Source organism: Melospiza melodia, chromosome 4, assembly GCF_035770615.1.
Source record: "Melospiza melodia melodia isolate bMelMel2 chromosome 4, bMelMel2.pri, whole genome shotgun sequence".
In the NCBI taxonomy this organism is placed as follows: Eukaryota; Metazoa; Chordata; class Aves; order Passeriformes; family Passerellidae; genus Melospiza; species Melospiza melodia.
Window position 1 is genome coordinate 77,629,989 of NC_086197.1, and position 14,014 is coordinate 77,644,002.

Here is a 14,014-nt window from a genome sequence, read left to right on the forward strand (position 1 = left end):
ATTGATAGTGGGATCAAAAAAAATAGAGATTTGCAGGTAAAATGACTTAGTTCATAGCATGGGGTAGGGATTCCTACAGAACATTTTATTGAGGAATATTACTTTACTCCACAATGCAAAGAAAATAGCTCAGCTAAAAGGTTAAGTTTTACATTTCTGAGGTTTACTTTCATTTATAGATTAAAATATTTGTTGAGTATAAATGACTATGCTCCAAAGAGTGCTGTGCACTGCCAAAACTTTTTTGATCCCAAAATAATTTTGTCTGATCATATGGAAACCATTCCTAACTCCAGAAACCTGGATGCCATATTGGCAGGCTGCCAGCCAGGGTAAATCAAAGATATTCTGTCCTTGCAGTGGGAAAGGTACATGGTTTGCAGAAGCTCTTAGAAACAACAACAACAAAAAAAAAAATCAGCATCAGGAAGTATCTTGGCCAAGAGGAACTTGGCAGAGCAGTATTTTAGCTTTGCTGAGGGACTGTGTATGCCCATTGAAACAGTAACATCTGTGGAGGAAGGGCAGAGAACAGGGATACAATGCAGTTTTATGGCAGCACTGCTTAGTCAGGGAAAGGGGCTCCAAAGGGAGCTGATGCAGCCAGCTGGCTGGCTGATGAATGGACTAACGATTGTGGAAGAGATCAAAAAGCTATCAAGTGCTCCATCTCTCCCATAATGAATGTCTGAGGATTAGTGAAGCTTGCAGTTGAACTGTATAGGTGTGATGTCGGGAAATATTGAGTGGTTTTTTGCATTTTTAAATCATTAAAAATTTATGTGAACTCGCAAGCAAGCCAAAGCAATGAGAAAACTCTAAAAAATCTGAAATACGGCATGAATGAAGGGAATACAGACAGAATTCTGTGCTTTTGTTCACAAAAGAAGGGCAGAAATTCACTGTATTTTCTATTGGTATGATGGATTCCTGCTGGATTCAGCTGTGCACCTCATGGAGTTGCTCTCTTTGCAAAGCACAGCGCAGCCTATTCATTTTTGCAGTGAAATGTGTTGAGTATGCAGCAAAAACAGCACCTAAAGATATTTATTTATGTATTTATTGCTCACTGAATTTCTTATTTTGCCTTTACTAAACTCCAGGAGATTTATTAATTTTTCTTTCATTTGCCACAGTTACCAAACAACAGCAATTATAGGGACACTGTCAGCTGATCCATTCCAGAAGTGTTAATTAAAGATATTTCTAACCTTGCACCTCTCCTTGAACTTTCATGCATAATTTCCATTGCTAAAACATTAAGCATTCACCTGCTTAAACCCCAAAATGTTCTTTTTTTCCTACTCTGAAAGAGCTCTTCAAACAGCAGAGAAATTACCTCAGCAAAACCATAAAATTGATTGCAGAGTCATTGTGTCAAATGCCTACCAAAACACAGAGAAATATAATTTTTTTCCATATGTTTTCTAATATCATCATGGATGTTACATTGGTACTACAACAACAAGAAAGGCAGTTCCAGAGAACATTGAAATTTCCATCTGGCAGTGGTCCTTCTGGTGTGTATTATCTTTTAAGATGCTTTCCTGGCATCTACCAGCTGCCTTCAGGAAAATTTATATGCTATTTTAGTTTGTTTAATTTCTCTTCCCTGCTAATGTGCCTTTGTTATTGCTGTGTGGAGTTCATTAACTGTACCAGGAGATGGCAGCAATGGAAACCACTTAGTGCCCTCCATTCAGAAATGATCTCCCATGCTGAGCGACAACAACAACAGCATGATTATCAAGCAACGTTTAAAAATTGTTCTGAAAAATCAAGCAAAGCAGTCTTCACAGCTGTAGACACTGAAAGATATTTTAAAAAGAGCTATGAAACGTGAAAGGAACTAAAGGAACTATGGGATCCCTTCCCAGGATCTGAAGGTCATTTTTTCACCGCGTAAGTTCCAAAGGCCACAGATAGACGTCAGTAGATAAAACCATTGGCAGGCAGGACTTTCCCAGGCTACCATGAGCAAAAAGGTCTGACGTAGCTTTAATTCATCTGCTCTTCACGGCACAGCAGAGAAAGCATTTGAGTCTAGAGCAGCAGAGGGCTGGGGAGAGTCTGCAAAAACATCACAAAGGTCAGAGATGGCGTTTGGAGCTGCTGGACTTTGCCCCATGTCTCTGGTTTGGTGAGAAGAGGCACAGGGAGCAAGCTGCTTATTTAACTGCTTTTATAAAACACGTGAAGGGACATGCAGAGCCAGACAGAATATCTACTTAGGAGAAATGTGAGTTTACACAGGCAAATTACCATACATATTTCCCACAGGACACAAGCATTATTAGACCTGTTACAAACTTTGTCAGCAACCACTGAGGAAAAAAAGAATCTTATTTACCCTTCTAAATACAGACCAGTCTTCAGGGTAATACAGCTGCTAAATTTACTGGCATGGATGGCTGTGTTACAACCAGGATTTATCATGCATGATAAATGCAAAACTGTCTCAGCCTCAGCTACAAGCTTTTGTTCCAAGCATATTATTTATTTATTGCCCAAAATTAAGAACATATGGGGAAAATGAGTTTCCCCACCAGGGGGTAATGTTTGTGTGCCACTGAGCAGGAGTAGTGGAGCTGGGGACTGTGGCAAAGTCCCAGTTCTGCCCTGGCCCATGCCTTTCAGCACAGTTAGGACAACCATGGGCACATGTCCCCACAAAAGGTCAAGAGGAAAATGTTGCTAGTTATGTGCTCTCCTGAAAAAAGAATTGGAGTGGTGAGAAAACACAAAGCTCCTTGTCATGTTTCCTGTCAAATTTGGGGCTGTAAGTCATCTTGCTGCCTTTGTGAATGGAAAGGAACTCCCACCCTAAACAAACATGCTTTAATCATCAATGCATCCTCACAGAAAAGTCTGTAACACTTCAAGCTTTGGCTAATTGCTTGTTTTAATGAGACAGATAACACACAATAAATCATGTTTATGAAAATCAATCTGTCCTGCATTGCACTCTTTCCATTAGTGGGAAATTAGTTGTGACTACTAGAAACAAATTATATTCTAAGGTTTTATGGGGCTTGCTTGAGTGAAAAAATGACATTATTGCCAGGAGGAATACATGGTTTTTGTAACTACAAGCCACTTCAATCATGGTAGAGACTTCCAAACAATTTTGCCTTCTGCAAATTAAAAATCCACAACCCTCAGGGTGAAGGGAGCTTTATTGCAAGAAAATCTCACTTATACTGCTCAGAGATGCCCCCTGTGCAACTCAGGTCAGTGATTATTCTGATCTAAAGCAAAACTGTCTAAAAGAAATGCAGATCAAAAGAAGCCTCCTTTAGTTATATAAAAACCTGTAATTATGAGGTTAGTTGATTTTCAGAACAGAAGATCACAACCTCTGGGTTTGTTCATAGTTGAATATACTATGTGACTAAGAGCACACGAGGAACGTGGACTTTTGCACCTCTAATTGTTCCTGTGGTTAGTTTGTATGAGAAGCACCCTTTCTTAAACACCTCAATTGCAATTATGTCCTATTACTACCTGTGTTAAAAATTTTACTACAAGCTACAGTGAGTATTCACCATACAGGGGTCTACAATACTGTGTTTCTCTTCCTTATTTCCAGCTCTTCAATTGCATCAAAAGGCAACATGATTTATATTTTCAGCATGTTATCCTAAAGGTCTTAGGTGCTTTTAAATAAAAAATGGAAGGGAAGGTACATGTAGCATTACTGGTATGTTGTTGATCTATAGGACAGGCCTCATTCCTCCAGCCCTAATTACACAACACATAAATAAACTGGTAAGATTTTAAGATATTTAATAATTCTAGGTACAATTATAAATAGAAAAATTCCGTGATACAGGAAGAGGAAAACAGAGCCTAACTGCCCTCTGAGGAGATTTTCTCAATGCTGACCAAAAAGGCCTGGAGAGGTGTGGTATCACAGAGAATCATGGAGGTCCTGGACCACGAGGGGCCTGCTCTGGCTTTTTTGCTCCATCAGCTTCATCCTGCAGGAGAAGGAAAGGACCTCGGAGGCTTGTGAGCTCCACCCCTCTCCCTGCTTCAGTGTAGGTGCTGGCTGCCTTTAATAGTAGCAACACAGAACATTTCTGTGAGCCTCCTTTAAAAATGAGATGCCCTCTGAGATGCCTGTATTTAGAAGCAGATTATATATATTGTATATATTATACAGGCTGGAATAGTGATAGGCTGTTACCAGGAAAAGGGAGCTTTCTCTAAATTCAGTAGTGAAATCTAACAACAACAAAAAAACCAACTAGCACCAACCAAAAAAACCACATGAAAACCCCAACAAAAATGACACAAATGGAAAACAGCCTGACAGCATGACCTTGTCCTGCCTTGTCACTTGATCAACTTTCATAACCACAGCAGTAATCTCTTACACAATACAGTACTAAATTGTACTGTATTTTATCTTGCAATATCTTATCTTTTCCATTCTAGCCTTGTCCATACTGTTTTCAGTCCTGACCCCGTTGTCTCTGTCCTAGAAATAGCAGGGAGAGCAGTGGAGTGTAGCTGCTAGATGTAAGGACACCCCTTACCAGGCCTGACCCTGACCCTGTCACACAGGCAGGCTGATGTCCCAGCCTGGCCTTAGGCTGTCCCCATCCCCACGGACGTGCCTGATGGCTGGGAGTAGGGCTGCCAAAAGGCAGTCAAGACGTGAACAGAGCTTTAGTGCTGATCTTTTGGAGATGAGGATGTGGCTTTTAATGACATTACTGGCAGGTGTGGTGAGCTGTTGGCATCAGTCTGACGGGTTTAGGGTGCTGACCTCAAGGCAGAGGAATGCTGCTGGCAATACACACTGTGATTACCACCTCAACCAGGCAGCTCACAAGGCACTCATCTCTGGATATTTCCACTGTGTCTCTGCTACACTATTCATGACACTCTCAGCACTGGGCATTTCGAACCCCCTCAGGGATGGGGGTACAATCCCTCCATGCTGCTGCCTGCAGGGACACTCATCAGAGGTGGTGGTGTGGAGGCCACAAAGGAATCTCTGAGTCTGCAGGCACATTGTTTGAGAGATGCCACATCCATGTTTCCTCAGTGTATGATGAGGGTCCAGCAGGCTCTGTGTGCAGTCTTTTTCTCTCTTATATGAGGAAGCAAGCTGCTGGAGGCAGAAGATCTTACCCATGTGGAGTACACATGTGCAAATACTCAATATGAAACTGATGCAGGGACACATTTTATCTCTTTTTTTTTTTAAACAGAGTTTCCTCTTGCTGTTTCTGTCTTAAGGTTCTCTTGCTGTGAATAATCAGGAAGACAGCATTTTTTTACCCATAGACCTGAAATGAAATTCAGTATTTCTGACAGCAAACACACGTGTATCCTCCAAAAGTTTCTCTTGGAGATGGATATTTACACAAAACTTCTCATAATAAAATTTTGCTTTTCTTAAGCAACCTAAAAAAATCGCTCATATGCCATAGAAAAACATGGAAAGAATGGGGACATCAGGTGCCCTAAGAGTTTGTTCTTCTGTGTCCTCAGGTGTGAACAATGCTTCAGAGTAGATGAGATCTGTGTGGCAGATAGGCACATCAGTGCAGTGGGCATGCTGAGCATGGACCCACACCAAGGTGACAAAGCTGGGACATGTGGCATAGGCAACTGACGTGGCAAAAGTATTGTGGCTTGCCACGTGGCACTGCGTAGCTGGTTGTGAAAGACACTGTTTAAACAAACTGTTGTGTACATTTCCAAGTCAGTACCTGTCTGTCCAGATTCTTAATTTTAAAATGCAGCTCTTAAGCACATTTGAATGAGTCATTATTTTTGGCCAGCATTGACGGTAACTGGGAAATCTAAACATTCTTGCACTGTCCATCCTCTGCACTCCATAGATCGCACAGTAGTTTTTTGTATGGGTTGCATCCTATTTCTGCTCTTTTCTCTATTTGCATCTGAGAGCATTCTTTTTTGCAAAGAGCTCTCCAACTCCTGCTGGATACATACTTTCCTCCTATTGGTGTAAAAGCTCTTCTGTATAGCTCCTCTTTGAGCAAATGGTGACTACTTAGCATTGGCAATTTGGTTCTTTTAATTTTATACATCAGTGTTTGAAATGGCAATGCAGCTTTTGAGTCCTCACCTTTGGGAGATGAAGCCAGGGCCCTCAAAAACCCTTCACAGCCATGCCTGCTTATTTATGTTTGCCTGTAATAGGGTCATTGTACAACTTGGCATTCAATCATTTACAGAGTATTGAAAGAATATTACAGACATCCTTGGGCAGGAATTGCCTGGTTCTGAGACCAGTCAACCAGAAAGCAGTAGTTGGAGCCTCTAGTTAGCATGTTAGCACTTCCAAGAGCAGTTGGAATAGCCCACCTCTGAGAAAACAAGTTGATGAAATCATTGAGAATATATCAATCTTCTCAGTTTAAGTTCCAAATATTCAAATAATTCTGTGAAAGAGAAGGGGAGCAGGATGAAAGAAAGGAGACTTGTGGTCCTTCCCTCATCCTGAGGGAAGAGGATACAAGGGACACTGAATCACTTGAGGAAGGAAAACTGCACCCAGATGCATGAGGGATACAAGGCCTGGAGAGAGGGAGAGCTTGGATACAGTGAATAGAGAGATGAGAAGGGAGTTACACAGTCATCTTGTAGGGAAGAGAAAGACAGGAATGCAGAAGTATATGGGATGTGCCAGGATTTTGATCCTGAGGTAACCATAAGGCATACAGCCTGGTACTTCCATGTTTGACTTTGGTAGAACAAAAGTCATGTAGCTACCATCTCTTTTGATACCACAGAAAAAGACCAGCTCTCCCTTCCTGGGAAATGACCCTTGACAAGTCTCTCCCTATCTTGCTTAATCAGCACTCTGTAAGCCAGCAGCTGATACACCCTTTTTTTTCTCTCCAACAATGAACACTCTTCATATATTCAATTTTCAGTGCAAAGAGAAGCATGAAGTCTGCATATCATTCAGAGTGTGGAACATAAGCGTCAGCAGGTCCCCACGGCTTCAGTGTGACTTGCAGTGAGAAATCACCTTTCATATATGCAGCAATTAAATAATCTTTCAAACAAGCAGCAGTTGCCAATGATGGAATGGAAAAAGAACTGCAATTACATGGTAGATGGTAACAGCCTTATTGTTACATTTCCCTCCATTTCAAGAACAGAAATATGATTAAGAAACAACACCTTTCAATACTCATTATTTGAACAGCATGGCAAATGTATAAGCAACAAGTGGGTGACTATGCAACTATGCAAAAATGTGGACTTCTGACAGGAATTTCTTGCTCTTCAGGGGAAGCACCGTAATGCTGCCCCTAATTACCAGGACACCAGAAACAAGGGGTTGTTAATGGAACTTAAAATTGCCATGTAAATTGGAAGGTGGTACCTTTATAAAGGAGCTTTTAAATACTGCCTAGGAAGATTTGACTATGAAGTCCAGGATGACGGAAATAAAGTAAGAATTAATAACCCATGGTGAAACATCACAGATTTCAGGATTTAAAAGCATTTCAGGTGTCAGCTAGGGTGATAATGAACTCTACATCATGGGGAGGGAGGAAGGAAATAGAATACAAATTTCAGACCTGTTTGAAATAAACATAATGGCAAACTATTTCAGACAGGGTACTTCCAATTGACAGAGATTTGAAAGCTGTCAATGACACTTAGGAGAATTCATTTGGAATACTGGTCATCCATGTTCAAAAAAGAAGAATTGCCATGGGAACCAGTGCAGAAAGACTTCAGGACCAGTCAGGAGACAACAACAGCACCAAAGCCCAGATTCATGCTGCCCAACTTCAGGCACTCCACAAAAGACACAAAATTGGAGCCCAGTCACCAGGGTCTCCTGTAGTCAATGGAAAGAGATGGTCACCTCCAGTCATTCAGCCTACCTAAGTTCTGACTTGGCTTCTAAATTAGATGATTTATTTAAATACTCTAACTACAAAGGAAGCATATTGCTCCAGGGAATGTGCATAGCACCCTGAAAAACAGAGGGTCAGAAAGCAACCAGCTGCTCACAGAAATGTAAACATCACAGAAGAGGTCAAGGTGAGGTTCAGCAGCAAGACAAACTGGTATGTGCTAGGCACAAACAAATTTTTCTGATAAATAGAAGGTTGATCTTTGGAAACAGCTTTCCATATGTAGATGGGGGAATAAAATACTTGCCTAGAACCAAAATGCATCTGAATGTGTTCATTTAAGAGGTTCTATGGTGGACATAGCTGAAAGAGCAAACATTTGGATTGGCAGACACAAAAAGTTCCTGTCTCATCTGTTTTGCTATGCTGTTTTATTTGGACTTTTTGTTACTGAATACAAATAGGACTAATCCTTTATGCTGGGATAAAAGGGACTTCTTGTAAAGATACGTGTTTTGAAAAGGAATTATTGGAAGGTGTTGCTGCCTTGTCTTTCTCCATCTGCATCAAGGGGAAGGACAGAAAAATCTGTTTCCTGGGACCAGACCAAAACAAAAAACAACTACAGCTGAGCAACTGACCTACACTCAGCAAACTGAGCAAAATACTTGCTGCCCAAGGCATGGGAGGCCAGCTCTCCTAAGTAATGGGCAAATGCATGGCAAGGTGCTGTTTGGAAGGAACAGAAATGCTATCAGCATGCTCCCAGGTGTCACTGGCATAGGCAGCGTGTGCAGTAAGGTGTACAACTGATGGCAAGTTAGTATCTTTCCAGTTTATGGCTACTGCAGCAATGGAAACTCGTTGTCCATGGACCAGCTCCACACACAAGCCTGAAGTGCTTGACCCATGCAGTTGAAGTGCCCCAGCAAATACAAACACAGAGTATTGATCACAGCTGTGTACTGCCAACAGGGTGGGAGAGCACAGCCAAGGGCCTGGCAAACAGAGAGAAGAGGACATGGGAATGTAAGCATAGAAGGATTTGGGCAGGTGCATTGGTAGAAATGAGGCTGAAGCATTGTCTCCTGTTATTTGATTCTTCCTGGTTTCCAATGGAATGACCCTCTGTGCACATTGACAATTAACAATGTGGCAGAATCAGAGAAATATCAGATTCTCCTACACTGATATTGGCTAACCAGTTGGGTCAGCAGCATTGTAATGCAATAGTAATGTGTGCCAAAAGAAACAAGATGCACACCCCTGATTATTGTATTGCATGCTGCAGAACAGCTGAGTCACAGTCCCCTCATTCTGTGCAGCCCTGGTATATTAAATAACTTGGAAGGAATAATTTTGAAATTTATGTTTAAACCTGAGCCTGTGTCTAAAACTACATATACATTTCATTTCAGAATAGCAGAAGGTAGCTGGTTTTCCTGGGTAATTCTTAGCATGAATTTAGTGGTTGATATTAGGAAACAAAGTTTTGCAAAAGACAGAGAACCAAGTGAAGCAAGACACAAACTGACAACACACAAGGCCTTAAGAGTCGTGAAATACACAACCTTACAACAGTTTTACAGCAGCAATTGCATTCATTATTCAAAGTCACTTGTTTTTTACAGCTTGCCCCACAAGAAACAATAAGCTAGAGACAAACATAGAGTCATGTACGTTTTCTGTTGAAAAAAATGTGGTAATCCTTATTCCAACAAAATCTTAGCTGTTGCAAAATGTTTGCAAGGGCTTTATGTTTGTCAGTCTTATCTTTCTTTTTCCATGGGGTCACAGTTACTCTGTAGCACTGTTAAGGATAATGTTTGTGGTCAGTTGCTATTGGCAGTGACAGTCAAAGTTCAGGTAACCAAATTCAGACATGAAAATAATAACAGCATATGTACCAGAGAGCCTAAGTATGCATTGTTTCTTCATGACTTACTGGGAAAAATTCTTACTGAGGTCCAAGAAAGCTTAGCATGAATAAATCATATCTATGGAGCCTCAGAAAATGGAGGTATCAGTATAACCTAGATAAAAAGAGACAAAATATCAGGATTATGAAGGCAGCTAAAAACCCTCTGCCAGGAAAGAAAGAATAGTGTGCCACTGAGGATGTGCTCAGCTGTATAAATACCCAGTGTTTCGTAAAGAATACACATACCCTATTGCAGAAATTGTTAAATTAAAAAGGATTGTAAATTTGAGTGCAATATATCTCTATCACCATACGTATAGTATGGATAGTACCAAGGCTGTGGAGAGAGGATTCATCTGTGACCACTAAGCACTTACCTGATTTGCAGAGTCATGCCTCTGTTTCAGCAGGCAGACTTTCTAAATCCATCTGCTCATCATAAATAACTGAACTTCATTCCTGACTGTTTTCTTTTCCCTTCAAAATGTCTTCTGTGTGTCCATACACACAGTGCTGCTGAAATTAGGGAAAAAAGGATGAGCTGATTTTGTGCCATCTTACTATCACAGCATATGTTGCAGTTGAGAGAGGCACAATACACAGAGTAACACCATACAATTTCAGAAGGCTCTAAGCATCAGCCCATACAGAGCAGCACCACTTCAGAAGGCTTCAAGCAGATGCCCTGCTTGTTCTTTCGCCCAACATTTTATACCTCTCATGTTCATGCATTTTACCTGTGTGCCCTCTGTTCCCTTTGGTGGTTGGTCAGTGCCCCTGGGCACTCCATGGCTCATGGCTGTCAGTGCTGCTCACCTGCTTTTCACAGCTGTGCCCATTGGGGATGAGGCTGGGCAGCAGCCCCACTCCCCATCACAACAAACTGTGTGCCTGCATCTTGCAGCTTTGGACTTCAGCCACCTATAGACATCACGAGCTTCCCTCCGAGTCTGAAGTTAATCCATCAGCTAAGATCAAAACTCCCTCGGCAACTAATAATAGTAACTCTAGTAGTGAGCCTGCTGCCACATTTATTTTATTCTTGGGGTTCTTGGATGTGCTTGGACCACAACTGGTCAGGCTTCCAAATATAAGCAAGACAAGAGGTAAGTAATGTAAATCTGAAAGGACCTCCAACACAGGTGGTTTGTATTTTTTGCTACAGTGTAATACTCCTGAAGTATTATATCAGGAGCTGCTTAGCCCTCCAATATGTGTTCCAGCATTCAAAGGGGAAAAAGCTGCACCTCTTGGCTACTGCTGCACGCTAAAAATTCACGTCACTTGCAATCCCTATATCAGAAATAAGAGGAGTTCTGTGAGAATTGATCAGATACGTCTTGCACGTACACCTGGAAGTACATGCCTTCATCTGAGCACCTTCTCAGTGAAGACCTGACATGAGCTTTCCCTTCTAAGTCTTATTTTTTCTCCCGAGACACAAGACTGGGCACCCTACCCATGCAAAGGAGGTGAATGAGTTCCTTCTGCCTGCAGTCAAGTCAGCCCCCAAGCAAGCGTTCCACTGGAGCAACTGTAGCCAGAATTGAGGGGGCTGTGGCAGTAATTTATCATAGGCAATTTATTTTCAGCAGTGTGACTACATGTCAGTGCTGACAGCATTTGTAGCATTAAGTGTTCCAGAGAGAGGACCACAGCACTGCTTCGAGGCACACACTCTGAAGGCCTGTCAATCCTAGTAGGTCACTAAAACCACAGGCATTTTGCAATATTTGTTCAGGGAATGCCTTAGAAGGGCTCATTTTCCAGGTTTGGATGAGCTTGGGATCCTCTTCTGAATTCAAAGACAGTCATGTCTTAAGGCCCAGCAGAAAGAAAAAAGAAAATCCAAAGAATTTTGTATGCCAAGATAACAGGAGCATAGTGTCAAAAGAGGAGGAAAATACACCCATATGAATCAAGGATCCATATGATTCCCTCAATTCTGAATTCTTTACAACATTTAATAGTGCATAGACAGTATGCCTGGCCATGCCTCCAACTGGTCATAAATTATGATGGTTTACATGTCTTCAAAATAAACTCTGGCACACAAATATTAAGCCACACAAACTGAGTCAGTCACATATGTATGTCCCTCAGCTGGGGTGAAGTTCTTAATTAGACTTTTTCTTGGGGCCCTAGTCAGCATTAAGCTGCCTGTGCTCAAAGGCAGCTCTGTCGTGGTGCAGCTGAGTGACCTTGGATTAGAGTGCTGTGTGAAAAAGAGCTACAAGAATTGAGGGCCACCTACTTTGCTCAAGAGCTGTGCCTACATTGCAGCACTCTCCCTCAGTCCTTGCCTCAGCTATGTTACAGGTATGACTGTGTCTGGCCACACACACTGATCCAGACCTTGACCCAGCTGAGATGATCTAGGATCCCTCCCATCACTGTGGGCTTGTCTAATGATGACCAGACTGGTGGTGGGTTGGTCCTGGTTATTGTCACTGAACCTCATTCTGACCCTGACTCACTGGCTTGGCTTTTCTGGCTTGACCTCAGATCTCCTTGTCACTGTGTTCACTGGGATGGTTACTGGTGATCTGTACTCTTGGCTGAACTTCTAGCCACCACCAGAATTGCTTTGCTATTCTTGTTTGGGTGCTATGGCACTTGCTAGTAAAGCCACTGTCATGCATGCCTTACTGTCACCCTCCACTCCCAGCTTGCCTTGCTACTCCATGAAACACTTTTCTCCAAAGGATGTCACCTCTCACCTACCACTGGTATCACTGGTGCCACTGGGACTGTGACACTCCTGACGCCAGTAGCTCTAGCACAAGCCAGACAATAGGAACATGGATTGCAGACACCATGTGACTCTCCTTTTAGCCAAAGATTTTTGTTAGAAAGCTGCCTTGAGCCAGCCTACTGGTGCCATGCATTCCTGCCAATAGGATAAATCAGGAGAGTGGGCAAGAAGTCAGCAATCAAGACAAAGAGTCTGTTCTGTCACAGACAGACAGCAAAACTAAGCAGTGATACACAACTCCTCTTATGTGACCTCACTTAACTCTTAGTCAAATAATCAGGGAATCTCAGTAACCTGAAGACATCATATTTCAAAAGCCCAAGCAGATGCAAAATGACCACAAACCCAAAGGAGTCACAAGTTGTCACCTTTTGTATTTTATTCTAGTTGTCTAAATCTGCACTAGCATTTCATATTTTAGCTGTTGATTTTCCCACCTCATCTGCAGCATTCTCTCCTCTCTCTCTCCAGGGCACTAGCTCCACCTCTCCTGGCAGGACCATCTTCAAGTATACAAAGGCTACAACACTTAACTCTTCCAACTCCACTGTGAGGTAGCACTGTTGTTGATCTGAGCTGCCACACAGACATGCACAGTTCGGCATATTATTCAGACTGTGACACCTGCCAGGATTTCAGCATTAAACTAAATCCTTGCTGGCAGCCTCAGACAGCAGTTGTGAGACAGGGCTATAAGCTGGATGGCAGAAATTTCAATTCTGTTGAGGCCAGTCAGCCTGCACCCCAAAATCAATCTGCATATTACGAGAACATACAACATACAGGAAATTGCCAGGACACGGCTGCTCTCACTCGAGTGGTGTTGGCATCTCACAGCTCAAATACTCCCACCGTACTTGCTTGGCCCCTATTGGGTGTTGGAGTGTGCCCAGCGCTGCTCCCTTGTTCTAATAAAGCCTTGTGTACCCAAGAGCAGCTTTGCCTTCTTTAATTGCCACTCCTTTGCCAACTTACCTGTAAGGCTGTCCTTTGCTCTAACATTTCATCCTGAGGGAGAAAAAGTAGTGCCCTTGAGACATTAAGGTGCTGTCCTGTACAGATGCAGTACATAGTGACATCTGTGTCTGCTCTTCTTAAACAGGATGCTAAAAGATCTGACTTAAGCCTTTCCAGGGATTTGAACCTCCCACGCCCAGGGAATTGTTCACCAGGAGTCTCACACTGCACAGCGATGGAAAACATTGGGCTCAGGTACAGCCAGCTACCATTTACTAGAAACAGACACTTCCAGCATTTCCTGACCCAGCATGCACAAATGGGTCACTAACTCCTTTGTTTTTCATGTGGCATATACAAGCAATTGTTATGGAAGTGTGCCTTTCTGGAAGTCAGTGTGAATACGTTTTGTACACAACAGAATTTAAACAGTGTAATCACAACTGTGTCTTATGTAACCTTTCAGCAAGTTCTGCAAAACTGCCTTCCCTTCCTCAAACAGTGCAGATCTGATATGGCCTA

The 14,014-nt window shown here is 42.3% G+C and overlaps 1 long non-coding RNA gene across 1 annotated transcript; it reads right to left on the minus strand.

Moving 5' to 3' along the window:
* Window positions 1–1,887: 1,887 nt before the first annotated feature.
* On the minus strand, window positions 1,888–10,702 carry LOC134418093 (uncharacterized). The gene is made up of 4 exons (XR_010027690.1): window positions 10,597–10,702; window positions 10,158–10,296; window positions 9,805–9,892; window positions 1,888–2,070 (listed from the first exon to the last, which is right to left on the minus strand). It is a non-coding gene; the product is annotated as an uncharacterized LOC134418093 (long non-coding RNA).
* Window positions 10,703–14,014: the final 3,312 nt, after the last annotated feature.